At 36.1% G+C, this 19,395-nt stretch overlaps 1 long non-coding RNA gene across 1 annotated transcript in view; it reads right to left on the reverse strand.

Moving 5' to 3' along the window:
• Nucleotides 1-6,267: 6,267 nt before the first annotated feature.
• Nucleotides 6,268-19,395, reverse strand: part of LOC140640852 (uncharacterized) — a 428,058-nt gene continuing 414,930 nt past the window's right edge. Inside the window, exon 5 of the long non-coding RNA XR_012037460.1 lies at nucleotides 6,268-8,427. This is a non-coding gene — a long non-coding RNA (uncharacterized lncRNA). The remainder of the gene's footprint in view (nucleotides 8,428-19,395) is intronic.

Consider the following 19,395-nt stretch of genomic DNA (forward strand, 5'->3'; position numbering starts at 1 on the left):
CAGAGAGAGAGGGGCAGAGCCACAGGCAGAGGGAGAAGCAGGCTCCATGCAGGGACCCCAACATGGGACTCGATCCCAGGTCTCCAGGATCAGGCTCTGGGCTGAAGGCAGGAATAATTTTAATCAAGGAGGTGAAACACTTGTACTCTCAAAACTAGAAGACATTGATTAAAGCTACTGAATACAACAGAAACAAATGGAAAGATTCCATGCATATGGATTACAAGAATTAATATTGTTAAAATTCCCATACTACCCAAAATAATCTATAGATTTAAAGCAGTGCCTATCAAAATAGCCAGAATATTTTTCACATAAATAAAACAAACATCCTAAAATTTGTATGGAAGCACAAGAGACCCTGAATAGCCAAAGCAAACCTGCTAGAGAACAATATATAATGTTGAGGTAGATTTCTTCTATTCCTACTTTGTTGAGAATTTTTATCATGAATGGGTGTTGTATTTTGTCAGATGCTCTTTCTGTATGTATTAGGATGATCATATGACTTTTATATTTCATTTTGATAATGCAGTATGCCATGCTAATTTGTGTGATTGAATCATCCTTGCTTCCCCCACCCCCACCAAAAAAAATCCTACTTAGTCATGGTGTGTGATCCTTTTAATTCATTTTTAAATTCTGTATGTTAATATTTCATTGAGGATTTTAGCTTCTAAGTTAATCAGGGATATTGGTCTGTGATTTTTTTTTTTTAACATCATTATCTGGTTTTGTTATCAAGATAATGCTAGTTCTACAGAATTAGTTTGGATTCTGTGTTCCAGAATAGCATTAGAACAAAGAATTAACTCTTCATTTGATGCTTAGAATTCATCTGTGAAGCTATCTCGTTACAGACTATTTTATGTTGGAAGCTTTTTCATTACCAATTCTATTTCTTTATTAGTAATTGGTCTGTTCAGATATTCTATTTCTTCATGACTCAGTGTTGGGAGATTGTAGATTTCTTGGAGCTTATCTATTTCTTCTAGGTTGTCCAATTTAGGCCTGTAATTTTTCATTGTTGTCTCAAAATCTTTTGTATTTCTGTGGTGTTGGTTTTAAATTGTCTTTCATTTGTATTTATGAGTCATCTTTCTTTCTATGATGAATCTAGCTAAAGGTTTATCAATTTTATTTTTTAAAAACTCTTAATTTTATTTATCCTTTTTATTGTCTTTTTATGCTGTATTTATTCCTGCTCTAATCTTTATTATTTCCTTCCCTTTACTAAATTTGGGCTTTTTGTTTTTCTAGATCTTGAGGTAGAATTGTTGGAAAGGTTGAATTGTTTAGCTGAAATTTTTCTTGTTTCTTGAAAGGGACCTATATAATACTAGCAACTTCTTAGAACTGCTTTTGATGTATCTGTAGATTTTGAACTGTTGTGTTTCTGTTTGCATTGGCTGCACTTCTTGACATCCTCTTTGATTTCATCATTGGCCCATTGGTTGTTCAGCAGCATGTTATTTAGCCTGAACTTGTTTATGTTTTTCACATTTCTTATTATAATTGATTTCTAGTTTCATAACCACTGTGGTTGGAAAATATGCCTGTTATTATTTGTTTTCTTAAATTTTTTGTGACTTGTTTTATGATACAACATGTAATGTATCTTGGAAAATAATAGTGCAGGTGTACTTAAAAGGAATATGAATTCTGCTGTTTGGGGCTAGACTATTCTGTATGTATCTGTTCAGTCCATCTCATCTACTGTGTCATTCAAAACCAATTTTTCCTTATTGATTTTCTGTCTGAATGATCTACCCACGATGTAAGTGGGATGTTAAGTCTTCTACTATTACTGTATTACCATCAATTTCTCCCTTTATGTCTGTTAATATTTGCCTTATATATTTAGGTGCTCTTATGTTGGGTGCATAGATATTTATAATTGCTATATCTTATGGCTGGATTGATCCCTATACCATTATATAATACTCTACTTTGTCTCTTGTTACAGTCTGTTTCAAAGTCCTCTTTGTCTGAGTACTGCTACCTAAAATTTTTTCAATTGTATTTACATGAATGAATTACCTTTTTCCAATCTTTCACCTTCAGTCTATATGTCTCTTTAGGTCTGAATCTGTCTCTGGTAGGCAGCAAATACTTCCTTCCTTCCTTCCTTCCTTCCTTCCTTCCTTCCTTCCTTCCTTCCTCCCTCCCTCCCCCCTCCCTCCCTCTCCTCCTCCCTCCCCCCCTCCCTCCCTTCCTTCCTCCCTCCCTTCTATCTTCCTTCCTTCCCTTCTTTCTTTCTCTTTCTTATTTCTTTTTCTTTTTCTTTCTTTCTTCTTTCTTTCTTTCTTTCTTTTCCTTTCTTTCTTTCCTTTCTATCTTTTGATTAGAAATTTAGTCTATTTACATTTAAGGCAATTATTGACAGATACACCAAATGCTGTTTTCTGGTTATTTTTGTAGCTCTGTGTTCTTTCCACTTCTTTAGCTCTCTTGTGATTTGATAACTTTCTTTAGTGTTATGTGTAGGTTCCTTCCTTGTTTTTTTGTGGATCTTTTATAGGTTCTTGGTTTGTGATTACTATGAAGTTCATATATAACATCCTATGTATATAGCTCTCTGCATTAAGTTGATGGTTGCTTAAACTTGAACATATTCTAAAAACACTATACTTTACTCCCCTACCCCTATGTTTGGTATGTCATAGATCTTTTTACCTTTTATATTCCTTGGCAAGTTTTTGTAGATATATTGACTTTACTGCTATTTTATCATTCATACTAGCTCTATAAGTAATATATTTACCACCTGTACTGTATGTTTTATCAGTGAAATTTTTTATTTTTATAATTGTATTTATCCTAGTTTTGGCCTTTTCTACTGGAGTGCCTGGGTGGCTCTTCAGTTAAGCGTCAGACTCTTGATTTCAACTTGGGTCATGATCTCAGGGTTGAGATCAAGCCCTGCATCAGGCTCCATGCTGAGTAGAGACTCTGACATTCTCTCCTTCTGCCCCTCCCCATACAAAGGCATGTGCTTACTCTCTCTCTGAAATAAATATTTTTTAAAAAAATTTCTTTCACCCTCTCCCTCTGCCCCTTCCCCCTCTGCTTATGAGCTCGCTCACTCTCTCTCTCTCTCTCTCAAAAAAAAAAAGAGTCTTTTTATCATTTCTTGTAAGGCCAGTTTAGCGATGATGAACTCCTTTAATTTTTATTTATCTGGGGGAACATTTCATATCTCCTTCAGTTTTTTTTAAAGATTTATTTATTTATTTATGATAGACATATATATATAGAGAGAGAGAGACACAGGAAGAGGGAGAAGCAGGCTCCATGCCGGGAGCCTGATGCGGGACTCGATTCTGGGACTTCAGGATCGCGCCCTGGGCCAAAGGCAGGAGCTAAACCGCTGAGCCACCCAGGGATCCCTCTCCTTCAGTTTTTTTTTTTTTTTTTTTTTTTTTTTTTTTTTTATTGGTGTTCAATTTACTAACATACAGAATAACACCCAGTGCCCGTCACCCATTCACTCCCACCCCCCGCCCTCCTCCCCTTCCACCACCCCTAGTTCGTTTCCCAGAGTTAGCAGTCTTTATGTTCTGTCTCCCTTTCTGATATTTCCCACACATTTCTTCTCCCTTCCCTTATTTTCCCTTTCACTATTATTTATATTCCCCAAATGAATGAGAACATATAATGTTTGTCCTTCTCCGACTGACTTACTTCACTCAGCATAATACCCTCCAGTTCCATCCACGTTGAAGCAAATGGTGGGTATTTGTCATTTCTAATAGCTGAGTAATATTCCATTGTATACATAAACCACATCTTCTTTATCCATTCATCTTTCGTTGGACACCGAGGCTCCTTCCACAGTTTGGCTATCGTGGCCATTGCTGCTAGAAACATCGGGGTGCAGGTGTCCCAGCGTTTCATTGCATTTGTATCTTTGGGGTAAATCCCCAACAGTGCAATTGCTGGGTCGTAGGGCAGGTATATTTTTAACTGTTTGAGGAACCTCCACACAGTTTTCCACAGTGGCTGCACCAGTTCACATTCCCACCAACAGTGTAAGAGGGTTCCCTTTTCTCCACATCCTCTCCAACATTTGTTGTTTCCTGCCTTGTTAATTTTTCCCATTCTCACTGGTGTGAGGTGGTATCTCATTGTGGTTTTGATTTGTATTTCCCTGATGGCAAGTGATGCAGAGCATTTTCTCATGTGCATGTTGGCCATGTCTATGTCTTCTTCTGTGAGATTTCTGTTCATGTCTTTTGCCCATTTCATGATTGGATTGTTTGTTTCTTTGGTGTTGAGTTTAATAAGTTCTTTATAGATCTTGGAAACTAGCCCTTTATCTGATATGTCATTTGCAAATATCTTCTCCCATTCTGTAGGTTGTCTTTGAGTTTTGTTGACTGTATCCTTTGCTGTGCAAAAGCTTCTTATCTTGATGAAGTCCCAATAGTTCATTTTTGCTTTTGTTTCTTTTGCCTTCGTGGATGTATCTTGCAAGAAGTTACTATGGCCGAGTTCAAAAAGGGTGTTGCCTGTGTTCTTCTCTAGGATTTTGATGGAATCTTGTCTCACATTTAGATCTTTCATCCATTTTGAGTTTATCTTTGTGTATGGTGAAAGAGAGTGGTCTAGTTTCATTCTTCTGCATGTGGATGTCCAATTTTCCCAGCACCATTTATTGAAGAGACTGTCTTTCTTCCAATGGATAGTCTTTCCTCCTTTATCGAATATTAGTTGCCCATAAAGTTCAGGGTCCACTTCTGGATTCTCTATTCTGTTCCACTGATCTATGTGTCTGTTTTTGTGCCAGTACCACACTGTCTTGATGACCACAGCTTTGTAGTACAACCTGAAATCTGGCATTGTGATGCCCCCAGATATGGTTTTCTTTTTTAAAATTCCCCTGGCTATTCGGGGTCTTTTCTGATTCCACACAAATCTTAAAATAATTTGTTCTAACTCTCTGAAGAAAGTCCATGGTATTTTGATAGGGATTGCATTAAATGTGTATATTGCCCTGGGTAACATTGACATTTTCACAATATTAATTCTGCCAATCCATGAGCATGGAATATTTTTCCATCTCTTTGTGTCTTCCTCAATTTCTTTCAGAAGTGTTCTATAGTTTTGAGGGTATAGATCCTTTACATCTTTGGTGAGGTTTATTCCTAGGTATCTTATGCTTTTGGGTGCAATTGTAAATGGGATTGACTCCTTAATTTCTCTTTCTTCAGTCTCATTGTTAGTGTATAGAAATGCCACTGACTTCTGGGCATTGATTTTGTATCCTGCCACGCTACCGAATTGCTGTATGAGTTCTAGCAATCTTGGGGTGGAGACTTTTGGAGAGATCACTACCAACACCAAGGAAATACAAACGATTTTAAAAACCTATTATGAACAGCTATACGCCAATAAATTAGGCAATCTAGAAGAAATGGACGCATTCCTGGAAAGCCACAAACTACCAAAACTGGAACAGGAAGAAATAGAAAACCTGAACAGGCCAATAACCAGGGAGGAAATTGAAGCAGTCATCAAAAACCTCCCAAGACACAAGAGTCCAGGGCCAGATGGCTTCCCAGGAGAATTTTATCAAACGTTTAAAGAAGAAATCATACCTATTCTCCTAAAGCTGTTTGGAAAGATAGAAAGAGATGGAGTACTTCCAAATTCGTTCTATGAAGCCAGCATCACCTTAATTCCAAAGCCAGACAAAGACCCCGCCAAAAAGGAGAATTACAGACCAATATCCCTGATGAACATGGATGCAAAAATTCTCAACAAGATACTGGCCAATAGGATCCAACAGTACATTAAGAAAATTATTCACCATGACCAAGTAGGATTTATCCCTGGGACACAAGGCTGGTTCAACACCCGTAAAACAATCAATGTGATTCATCATATCAGCAAGAGAAAAACCAAGAACCATATGATCCTCTCATTGGATGCAGAGAAAGCATTTGACAAAATACAGCATCCATTCCTGATCAAAACTCTTCAGAGTGTAGGGATAGAGGGAACATTCCTCGACATCTTAAAAGCCATCTATGAAAAGCCCACAGCAAATATCATTCTCAATGGGGAAGCACTGGGAGCCTTTCCCCTAAGATCAGGAACAAGACAGGGATGTCCACTCTCACCACTGCTATTCAACATAGTACTGGAAGTCCTAGCCTCAGCAATCAGACAACAAAAAGACATTAAAGGCATTCAAATTGGCAAAGAAGAAGTCAAACTCTCCCTCTTCGCCGATGACATGATACTCTACATAGAAAATCTCCTTCAGTTCTTAATGATAACCTTGCTACTTATTCCTGGATGTAAATTGATTTTTTTTCTTATCATTTTGACTTTACCATACCTTTCTGGCCTGTAAATTTTCTGCTGAAAAACCAGCTGCTAGCCTTTTGAGGTTTCCCTTATATGTAATTGTTTGCTGTTCTTTTGTTGCCTTTTTTTTTAGATTTATTTATTTACTTACTCATTCATTCATTCATTCATTCATTCATGAGAGAACAGAGAGAAAGGCAGAGACATAGGCAGAGGGAGAAGTAGTCTCCCCACAGGGAGCCTGACGTGGGACTCGATTGTGGAACCCCGGGAACACACCCTGAGCTGAAGGCAGACACTCAACCACTGAGCTACCCAGCGTCCCTCTTTTGCTGCTTTTAAGATTATCTTTAATTTTTGCCATTTTAATCATTATATGTCTTGCTGTGATCCTCTGTGGGCTCATTTTGTTTGAGGCTTGCTGTGTGTCCTGAACCTAGATGTTTCTTTCCCTCCCCATGTGTTCTCTTCTCCCTGTTCTCCTCCTGAAATCCCTATAATGTGAATTTTTAAGTTTGGTATTTTCCCAGAAGTCTCTTAACCTATTCTCGTTTGTTAATTTTTTCTTTTTATTGTTCAGCTTCATTGCTTTCTGTTAGTCTCTTTCAGATTGGGATCTGATCTTCTGTATCACATAATCTGGTGTCGATTACCCCTATTATATTTTTCATTCAGATATTGTACTCCTCAGCTATGACTCATTCTTTTTTGTATCTTCTATCTTTACTGAAGTTCTCACTTAGTTCATCCACTTTTCTGGCAAGCCTATTGAGCATATTTATGACCATTGCTTTTAATTTTTTATCAGGTGCTTGTCTTATTCTTCCATTTGTAGCAAATTTTTCTGTCTCTACATCTTGCCTTTGTGTGTCTGTTTCTATGTATTAGGTAGGTTAGCTATGTCGCTTGGTCTTAAAAGTAGTATCCTTCAGAAGGCATTCCTTGGTGCCATATAGCACAATTTCCCCTTATCAATAGAACCAGGCACTGCAGGCATGTCCCTTGTCCCTTGTCTGGACTGCCTGTGCCTTGTTATTGTAGCTGGCCTGTGTCTGCTGTGGATATGCTGGCTGGTGAGGCTGGCCCCCTGCCCAGGTGGCCGTGATACACACTTGTGACTGCTTCACATGTACTAGTGGGTAGGGCTGGCCCTCAGCCTGACTTTTAGGAGCGAATGAATAGCTGTGATTACTGTGGGTTTACTAGTGAGTGGGGCACACACACCCTCTCAGGTTAGGAATCTCTCTGGATGGACACCAGTCCCAACTGATACTGCCTGCTGGGTATGGTGAGGTTGTAGTCATTCTGCAGGGATGACAGTCCCTACTGAGACTGCCTGCCAGGTGTGGCAAGATGGGAGACACTTTGGAGGGGCACTTGCTGACGTGAGCATGTTGGATGGGATGGCCCACTGAAGAATGTCAGGGCAGAGGCAGAACAAGCAGTGCTAGCAAGGTAGATGGAAAGCATTATAACTGGCTCCTGCCAGCATCTAGTTAGCTAGGCAGAAGAGGGACACACAAAAGAAATGATGCCCACCAGCACCTCCATTTCTAGAGGATGCTCCAGCAGACTCCTAGCTCTCTAGTATAACTCCTAAAATTAGTCAATCTCTTTCTGTATATCCCAGGTTCTTTTCAAACTGGTGCTTCTCTGCTGTATCTTGGACCAAATGATATAGGATACTAGCCCTTTAATAAGAGAGGAGACTCATTTTTCTTTAGCTGTCTGGTTCTCCTGGAGTTCAGCCCCACTGATTTTTAAAGCTCCTAGGTGTAAACCCCTAGATTTTCAAAGCCAGACATTCTGAAGGATCATGTTTTAGTGCAGGGCTAGGTTGCTTGATATGAGTCTTGATCGCCTCGCTCCTCTATGCTTGAGATGTCTGTCTCTTGAGGGTCACAGTGCTGGGTTTTGGTCCTTAACTGCACTTCTGCTGCTTCTCCTCTTCTTGAGGTGGCCTCTTTTTTATATCTTTAGCTGTGGAAGATCTGCTCTGCTAGTCTTCAGGTCATTTTCAGAGCAAATTGCATTTCCTATAGTTGTGGCTCCACTGTGTCTGAGGGAGGAGGTGAACTCAGGGTCCTCCCACTCTGCCATCCTCCCTGAGTCCTGAAATGGAAATTTTAGAGACTGAAAACATAGCTGCTGCAGAGACAGAGCTAACCCAATTGCAAATGTTAGATATAAATTGGTAAATTTCTATATTCTACCAGTTAGACACGGGTGAAGTTAATGTACCAACTTTGTTCTTAATATCTGGGTTATTTAAAGCCGCTTTTCCGTCAGTTATTCAATTCCTAGAATCAGACATACTGGCATCTCTTTTGTTTCACTGAATTATATAGAACTCCTTCTCAAATTATAAGGGAAGTATGAGAACTGGCTCTGAGTTTCTTGATGGAGATTGGGGAAAGAGTGAGTGTTTATTCCCCTATACATATTTCCAACCAAAATGCACTGGTTGTTACCCTTGTGCCAGGCACTGTGCATATATTGGGGCTCTAAGATAAATAAGACGAGAAACTCTGCCCTGGATAGGGTGACTGAAGACAGAAATTTAGCTCCTTTAAAAGCAAGTGTTTAAACTTTTTCTAGCATATAAACTTTTGCCAGAAAAGTAACTGGGGCTTCGTAGAGACATACACATTATCTTTTTTCACTTAGTTATCAGATTTGTTCTGGTGGCAATTAATGGTTTTCAGATTACTGAGAATAGAGAGCAAAAAGATTTTTTTTCAGTGTGCATTATTTTTAGGCTATTGACACTTAAACATAATTGTCAGTATAACCAATTAGTATAAAGGGGAGGGAGGTGATCAGCAAGAGGAAGGTGGCATTACTTGTACACCCATTATGTTCCCTGAATTAGTTACTTTATATTCTTAATTCATTGAGATAGCAGTTACTACTGCATTTACTGATAAGAAATCTGTAACATTTAGAGATTGTGTAATTTAACGAAAGTCATTCAGCTAATATATGGACAAAGATTTGAACCCATGTATGCCTCTTCCACAGTCCATCTGTATGCCTCTATACTATGTCCTCTTCAACAATTAATAGAAAAATGTGAACAATCAGCAAGCCCACTGGCTTTGTTACTAGTAGGATAGTAAGCACTTTGACTTTTTTCTATTGAAATGATAGATTACTTCTGGTTTCTTTGAAATGAAATGTTTATACAATATGGCTTCAAAGTTACTGCAGAAATAAATAAAAACCACCCAAATGAGAATAAACAGAGGTTATTTATTCAGAGCCTGTTCTAGGAAAGGAGTCAGCCACTATCACTTGCATTTGGCAGAAACTCCAAGGCAGGCAGGGTTGGAAGAAGGCTTCATGGTAACAAAAGATGGAATTCTCCAGGTAGGCTCCAGATGAAAGGCTATTGGCATGGGGAAGCCGGAAACAAGCTAATTAGAGTGAGGCATCTTTTGTGATGGGTTTGGGGAGCACATTTGGCTTTCTCTCCTTGGTCCTGAGATGGAATGAGGAATAAAATACAGGGAAGCTGGCATTCACTAACCAAGCTGTGACCATTCTACAGAGGGTTTTTTTTTTTTTTTCCTTCTTGTGCCAATTGCTTCAGAGGCTGTAAGTCAGATATCTATTGTCCTATGTGTCCTGGCTAGAGTCCATTTGTATATTTAGCCTGGATATTAAAGATGTAATAGTACTATTTCAGAATTCAAGGTACTTAATCCTATGATTAGACTATGAATCTGAGACTATGCACAACAGGATTCATACGTTCCTATATTTTCCCTGTTTACACTTGCCTACTTACAGCAAACTGTCTAAACTCTCCTCTCATTACAAATTTCCACCTCTATTTTTCTGATACCATTATTCATTTCCTGACCATACTGACTATTTTGCAGAGAAAAAGGTACAGTTAGAAAAGGAGATCCATAGGTTCCCACTACTTCCTATACTTATCTTCCTGTAAAGGCAACCATGTGTTCCATCTCCCTGCTACTCATAATGAATTGTCTACACTCACATCTAAGTCCAATCCTGCTACTCATATACTGGATTATCATACCCATCACTCACTCAAAGGTATCTGTTCAGTAATTCTCCCCTTCCTCTCATTAAGCACTTTTCCATTTCCTCTGTAATATTTCCAGGAGCATACTTTACGTGTTGTAAATTATACCATCTTAAAACAGTCTTCTTTAGACCTTGTATTACCCATCAATAGCCCTATTTCTAAGCTCCTTATAGCAAAAGGCCATAAAGCAAATTTTTCTCTTCCTTCTCTCTCACCATTCACATTTTCATGAATACACGTCTGTTTGGGTTTTACTGCTGTGTGCTCATTTTCTGTAGCTACATGGTTAAAAGGCCACTTGTATTCTTACCATATAGATTAATGGGGTGGTATGGACATTCTCAAGTTTTTTGAGGAATGTAAGCAAAAAAATATATCTACTACAGAAGGCACTTAAAAATCAGATTGATTATGAAGATTTTCTCTCTACATTGATTATGTTTTTTATTCAAATATATACTTAAGACTTAACATTACATATTGAATAGAAATATTCATCAGGATGTATCTTTCTGATATTCTAGTAGCCAGGAGTTCAGTTTTTAAATATGCTTTCTTTAAAATATGGAGAACATTTCCAATAGGTTTTTTAGGTGGGAAGCAGTGAAGCATGAGAAAATACCCAAAAGTGTAAAGAATGTAACAATTTATAATATTCCTTGGGGCTTGACATCTTATTATGATTTATTTTCCATGTAAATGGCCTTTAAAAGAGTAAGTTCTGTATGATAATCATTATTCACTCAAACATCATCAGGATTTCTTTTTTGAAATCCCTAATCATACTTGCCCAAAGAGATTTACTCTTTTTGTCTTATACTTGAAGTAACTCAAAACTTTATTCATTTAGAAATGGATTAGGATAGCTGGCAAACAGAATTCTGTCCACAAAAATTAAGAGGGTTACCTCTTGACTCAGATTCTAGTACTTTGTTTGCTATTCCACCTGAAAGGACAGGAGAAGGAGTTGAGGAAAATATGTTGAGACATTCATCAATACCCATTTTTAAATTAACAGACATTATTTACAACAATTTTAGATTTATAGAAAAACTGATTTGAAAATACAGAGAATTTTCATACCACATCTCTGTTGAACACACACAGTCTACCATATTATTTACATTCCGTATTATTGTGGAACATTTGTTAAAATTGATGAATATATCTACATTATTATTAAAATCCATAATTTGCATTAAGGTTCATCTTTCTGTTGTGAAATTCTATAGATTTTAACAAATGTATAATGTATCTATCATTATCATATTGTATAGAATAGCTTTGCTCCCTTAAAAATTTCCCAGCCTTCCACCTATTCATTGTCCCTCCCTTTCACTGAATCCCTGAATCTTAACTGAAATTTTTCAGAATGCCATACTGTTGGAAGCATAGAGCTCAAAGCCTTTTCAGATTGGCTTCTTTGGGTTATCAGTATGCTTCTAAGTTTCTCCGTGTCTTTTTGTGGCTTGATAGCTCACTTTTTTATTGTTACATAATATTCCACTGTATGGATATACAATAGTTTATCCATTCATCTATTGAAGGACATCTTGGTTGCTTCCAAATTTTGAAATAAATTTGTGAACAAAAGGTTGCTATGAACAATTATGCGCAGGTTTTTGTGTAGACATCAATTTTCAACCTTATTTGAGTAAACACCAAGGAGTATGATTAATAGATTGTATGATAAAAGCATACTTAGGTTAGGTAGTAAGAAACGCTGCCAAACTATTTTCCAAAACATCTGTACCATTTTTTCATTCCCACCAGCAATGAATAAAAATTCCTTTGGCTCTACATCCTTATCTTTTATTTTAAATTTAAATTCGATTAGCCAATACATATAACATCATTAATTTCTGATGTAGAATTCAGCAATTCATCAGTTGTGTTTAATGCCCAGTGCTCATCCCATCACAAGCCTTCTTTAATGACTGTCACCCAGTTACCCCATCCTCCCCACCTCCCCTTCAGCAACCCTCAGTTCTTTCCCATAGTTTAGAGTCTCTCATGGTTTGTCTCCCTTCTCTGACTTTTTCTTACTGTTGTTTTCATCTGCAGTTCCTTCAGAACATATGATTTTGCACAACTTTTCATATGTTTATTTGCTCTCTGTATCTTTTTGGCTGAAGAACACATTTTTAATGACCTCTGCTTACTAAGCACTGCATTATATAGTAGGAAGGTTTGTTAATCTTTCACACAGGAAAATACATACTGAATGTACTATATAGTTGTTGCTCAAAAAAGTCAGTTTATATTCTGAGCAGATTAGCTAGTGGCAAAAACTATGTCATTCATAGGGGATATTCACCACAGAGCCACTACTCTCAAATTATATGAGCGAGATACTATGTAAAATCCCATGTCCTTTTCCCTTCTAAAATGGCTTCTTACAATCAGAAAAATGTGCATATGCTACATATTATAAGAAATAAAGAATATTTACTTCAACACATGTATATTATACAGAAATTTTACTCATAAAATATATCCAATAAAAATGTATGTCAATGTCCATTTAAAAAGCATGTAAGATAATGTTTATAACACCATTAGTAATTCCCCCAAACTGGAAACACCCAAAATCTTTCACCTGAAGATTGGATTAATATGTGATATATTCATTCACAAAGAATACTGAAAAAACCAAGTGAATGAGCAAATTATTGCTAAAGAAATAGCTTGAATGATTCTCACAGATATAACATTAAAAAATAGAACCAGTCGTAAAAGAACACAAACAACAGAATTTGAATAATGTGGACTTCAAAGTGCTAAATGTCAGGATAGTTGTCATACTTGGCTTTGGCATACCTGTGGGGAACTTGGCATGTGACTTGGATGAGCCATGGGATATGCTACTAATGTTCTACTTCTTCATTAGGAACTCTTTAAAAAGGTTGGTGTTAAAATCTTCAAGCTGTACACTTGTGATTTATGCATGTTTCCAAGAATTATATTTCAATTAAATATAATTCTAAAAAACAGATGCTATAGTAAAATATTTACCTTTAGTCTTTATACTGTGTATAATGAAAAATCTACACCGTAAATAAAAATAAACCTACCTCTGTAAGTTTTGTCAATAAAATACTGATAAAGGAGTAAAATCTTGAATCTAGCTATTTCTGTATATATTTAGATGTGAAAAAAGTTTGAAATAAAATACAGAAAATATATAAGCATAAACATGTGTGCTTGTATTCTACATAGTTTTTAATTTGTATCTGTATGTGTATATATATATGTGTGTGTATGTATGTATATTTTTTCCATATCTCCATTAACTTTATTTCTATTTATTTATTTATTTTTAAATATTTTATTTATTCATGAGAGACAGAGAGAGAGAGACAGAGACAGAGCCAGAGGGAGAACAGGCTCCATGTGGGGATCCCGATGTGGGACTCAATCCCGGGACCACGGGATCATGCCCTGAGCTGAAGGCAGATGCTCAACCACTGAGCCACCCAGGCGTCCCTCTATTTCTATTTAATTCTATTTTATTTGTACTTGAAATATAGTATTTTATATGTATATAAGTATGCATATAGAATATAGTAAACAGATAATTATATATCTAGTATATATATATAAATATAGTATTTATTTAAAGTATATAGTATATATACTGTATGTGTATATACTGTATGTACATATACATATATATACTTTATATATAGTAAAATATACCTTTTATATACATTATGAAATGTTCATCAAAATAAGTATAGTTACAATCTGTCACCATAGAAGTTATTACAATATTATTGACTGTATTCCCTATGCTGTACTTTGCATCACTGTGAGTTATTTCTATTGTAACTGGAAGTTTGTACCTCTTAAACCCATCAACATCTATTACCTGTCCCCCCACCCCACCCCTCTCCAAGCCCTCCCTCCTGGAAACCACCAGTTTGCTCTTTGTATTTATCAGCCTGTCTCTGTTTTGTATTGTTTGATGGCTGGTTGGTTGCTTTGTTTCTTTTGTTTCTTAGATTCCACACATAAGTGAAAGCATATGATATTTTTCGACTTGGCTTATTTCATTTAACATGATACTCTCTTGATCATCTATATTGTCCTGAAAGGCAAGATTCCACTCTTTCTTATAGCAGAGTAATATTCCACTGAGTATATATACCTTATTTCCTTTATCCGTTTGCTTACTGATAGACATTTTGATTGCTTCCACATCTTGGATGTTGTAAGCAATGCTGAAATAAACACAGGAGTTCATATATTCTTTTAAATTAGTATTTTTGTTTTCTTTGGGAAAATACCCACAAGCAAAATTACTGGAGCATATGATATTTCTATTTTTAATTATTTGAGCAATATCCATACTGTATGCCATAATGGCTGTACCAATTTATCTGCCTACCAAGTACACAAAGGTTCATTTTCACCATATCCTCAACAATACTTAGTATTTCTTGTATTTTTGACACAAGACATTCCAACAGGTGTAAGGTTATAGATATCCCACTGGGTTTGATTTGCATCTCTCTAATGATTAGTGATGCTGACTATTTTTTCTGGTGTCTGTGGCCATCTCTAATATCTTCTTTAGAAGAAGGTCTATTCAGGTCCTCTATTAATTTTTTATTGGACATTTTGGGGACTTGTTATTGTTGTTGAGTTGTATATGTCCTTTATATATGTCTCCCATTCAGTACATTACCTTTTCATTTTGTTTATAGTTTACTTCACTGTGCAAAAGCTTTCCAGTTTGGTGTAGTCCTAATTGTTTATTTTAGCTTTTGTTTCACTTGCCTACAGAGACAAATCCACAAAAATACTGCTAAGAATGATGTCTAGAAGTTTACTGCATATGTTTTCTTTTAGGAATTTTATGTTTTTACATCTAACACCTAGGTTTTTAATCCATATTGTATTTCTTTTGCTGTATAATAGAAGAAAATGGTCCAATTTTCCCAGAACCATTTGTTGAAGAGAATGTCTTTTCCTCTTTATATACTTTTACCCCCTTTGTCATAGATAAAGTGACCATAATGATGCGAGATTTGGGGGGGGGTCTCTATTATCCAAGAATCAATGTGTATATATGTGCCAGTACCATACTATTTTGATTACTAGAGTCTAGTAGCACAAAGTCCAGGACTGTGATATATCCAGCTTTGATTTTCTTTCTCAGGACTGCTTTGGCTATGTTGATTGCTTTGAGGAGCATGGACATTATGACATTTTTGATTCTTCCATTCCATGAGTATGAGATATCTTTCCATTTATTTGTATCATCTTTAATTTCTTTCATCAGTGTTTTATAGTTTTCAGAGTACAGTTCTTTCACCTCCTCGGTTAAATTTATTCTTATGTATTTTATTATTTTTGATACAGTTGTAAAAGAGATTGTTTTCTGTATATGGTCTATATTTTATAACTTTTCTGAATTCATTGATTTGTTCTGATAGTTTTTTGGCAGTCTTTATGGTTTTCTATACATATTATCATATCTGCAAGTAGGGAGAGTTTCACTTGTTCCTTACCTGTGTAAAGCAATTTCTTTTTTTCTTGTCTCATTGCTGTGGCTAGGACTTCCAGTACTTATAATGAATAAAAATGGGGAAAGTAGACATCCTTTTTTTGTTCCTGATCTTGGAGGAAAAGCTTTTAGCATTTTATCATTGACTGTGATGTCAGCTGTGGGTTTGTCATATATGGTCTTTATTATGTTGAGGTGAGTTTTCTCTATACCCACTTTGAGGAGAGTTTTTATCATGAACTGACTCTGAATTTTGTCAAATTCTTTTTCCATATCTATTGATATGTTCATATTTTTTATTATTGATTTTGTTAATGTAGTATATCACATTGATTGTTTTGCAAATAATGAAACATTCTTGCATCCTTGGAGTAAATTGTACTTGATTGTGGTAAATGATCCTTTTAATGTATTAAACTTGATGTGCTATTGAGCACTTTTACATCTTAATCATCAAGGATATTAGTACATAGTCTTGTGGTGTAGTTGTCTGGTTGTGACAGGGTAATGGCGACCTTATAGAATAAATTTGGAAGCATTCCTTTTAGTCTGAGAAGTTTAAGTGCTAACTACTCCTTAAATACTTGGTAAATTCACTTGTGAAACCATTTGATGTTGGACATTGCTTGTTGGAGCAATTTTGATTACCAGTTCCATTTTGTTAGTAGTAATCAATTTGTTCAGATTGTCTATTTCTTCTTGATTCTTTTTTAGAACATTGCATTTTTCTAGAAATTGGTCCATTTCTTCTCATTTGTAAAACTTTTCATAGTACCCTCTTATAATACTTTTATTTCTGTGTTATCACTTTTCTCTTTCATTTCTGATTTTTTTTCCTATCCAAGTTTTTATTTAAATTCCAGTTAGAAAAAAAAAAAAAAAAAATTCCAGTTAGTTAACATAGAGTGCAATATTAGTTTCAAGTGTAGAATTCAGGTGAGTCATCCCTTTATACACAATATCTGGTACTCATCACAAGTGGCCTCTTTGGTACCCATCACCTACTTAACCTATTCCCCCTTCCCACCCTTCCCTCTGTTACCATCAGTTTGTTCTCTATAGTTAGGAGTCTATTTCTGGGTTTTCCTCTCTCTCATTTTACCCCCCTATATTCACTTGTTTCTTAAATTCCACATGAGTGAAATCATATGGTATTTGTCTTTCCCTGACTTATTTTGCTTAGCATTGTACACTCTAGCTCTATCTAAGTCATTGCAAGTGGAAATATTTCATTCTTTTTATGGCAGACTAATATTCCATTGTCTTTATCCATTAATCAGTTGATCTATATTTGGGCTCTTTCCGTAGATCGGCTATTGCTTATAATGATATAAACACTGGGGTGCATGTATCCCATGGAATCTGTATTTTTTTATCCTTTGGGTAAATACCTAGTAGTGCAATTCCTGGATTGTATGGTAACTCTCTTTTTATTTTTTTTTTTTTTTTTTTTTTTTTTTTTTTTTTGGTAACTCTCTTTTTAACTTCTTGAAGAACCTCCATACTGTTTTCCAGAGTGGCTGCACCAGTTTGCATTCCCATCAGCAGCATAAGAGGGTTCAAATTTCTCCTCATCCTCATTAACATCTGTTGTTTCCTGACTTGTTAATTTTAGCCATCCTGACTAATGTTAGGTGATAGGCATTATAGTTTAATTTGTATTTGCTGGATGATGAGTGGTATTGAACATCTTTTCATGTGTCTGTTAGCCATATGAATGTCTTCTTTGGAAAAATGTCTCTTCATATCTTCTGCCCATATTTTAACTGGATCATTTGTTTTTTGGGTGTTGACTTTGGTAAGTTCTTTATAGATTTTAGATGCTAATCCTTTATCAGATAGGTCTTTGCAAATATCTTCTCCCATTCCTAGGCTGTATTTTAGTTCTGTTGATTGTTTTGTTTGCTGTGCAAAATCTTTTTATTTCAATGAAGTCTCAGTAGTTTATTTTTGCTTTTGTTTCCCTTTCCTCAGGAGATATATCTAGTAAGAAGTTGCTATGGACAATGTCAAAAGGGTTAATGCCTGGGTTCTTCTCTAGGATTTTGATGGTTTCCTGTCTCATATTTAGCTCTTTCATCCATTCTGAATTTATTTTTGTGTTTAAGAAAGTTGTGTATAAAAGTCCAGTTTCATTCTTCTACATGTTGCTGTCCAGTTTTCTCAACACTATTTGTTGAAGAGACTTTTTCCATTGGATATTCTTTCCTGCTTTATAAAAGATTAATTGACCATATAGTTTTGGGTTCATTTCTGTGTTTCCTGTTCCAATCCATTGATCTAAGTGTCTGTTTTTGTGCCAGTACCATACTGTCTTAATCACTACAGCTTTGTAATATAAATTTAAGTCTAGAATTATGGTGCCTCCAGCTTTGCTTTTTCTTTTTTCAAGTTTTCTTTGGCTATTCAAGGTCTTTCTTGGTTCCATATAATTTTAGGTTTGTTCTAGCTCTGTGAAAAATGCTGGTGCTATCTTTTTTTTAAAAAAAAAAAAAAAAAGATTTTATTTATTCATTCATGATAGAGAGAGAGAGACAGAGACACAGGCAGAAGGAGAAGCAGGCTCCACGCTGGGAGCCCTACGCGGGACTCGATCCCGGGACTCCAGGATCATGCCCTGGGCCAAAGGCAGGCGCCAAACCACTGAGCCACCCAGGGATTCCCGCTGGTGCTATCTTAATAGCAATTGCACTACATGTGTAGATTGCTTTGGGTAATATAGACATTGTAACAGTATTTGTTCTTCTAATCCATGAGCATGGATGAACTATTTTTCCCCTTCTTTGTGTCTTCTTCAATTTCATTCATGAATGTTCTATAGTTTCCAGAGTACAGATCTTTACCTCTTTGGTTAGGTTTATTTTTAGGTATCTTATAGGTTTTGGTACAATTTTAAATGGGATTTATTCCTTGAATTCTCTTTCTGCTATTTCAATATTGCTATATAGAAATGCAACACATTTCTGTACATTGATTTTGTATTGTGTGACTATACTGAATTCATTCATCAATTCTAGCGATTTTTGGTGGAGTCGTTTGGGTTTTCTATATAGAGTATCATGTCATCTGCAAACAGTGGAAGTTTGATTCCTTGTCAATTTGGATGTCTTATTTCTTTTTGTTGTCTGCCTTTTGTGGCTAGGACTACCTGTGTTGGGAGCATAAATATTTATAATTGTTAAATCTTGTTGATTGATTATGATATAGTGCCCATCTTCATCCCTTGTTATAGTCTTTGGTTTAAAATCTAGTCTGTCTAGGGGTACCTTGGTGGCTCAGTAAGTTGGGCATTGGACTTGTAATTTTTGACTCAGGGCATGATCTCAGAGTTGTGGGATTGGGCCCCATTTGGGTTTTGCTGGGTGTGGAGCCTGCTTGGAATTCTCTCCCTCCACCCCTACTCCCCCAATTCCATGTTCATACTCTATCTCTCTCAAAAAACAATCTATAAAATCTAGTTTGTCTGATACAAGTATTGCTACTCTGGTTTTCTTTTGATGTCCATTTGTAT

This window comes from Canis lupus, chromosome 10 (assembly GCF_048164855.1).
Source record: "Canis lupus baileyi chromosome 10, mCanLup2.hap1, whole genome shotgun sequence".
Taxonomy (NCBI): domain Eukaryota; kingdom Metazoa; phylum Chordata; class Mammalia; order Carnivora; family Canidae; genus Canis; species Canis lupus.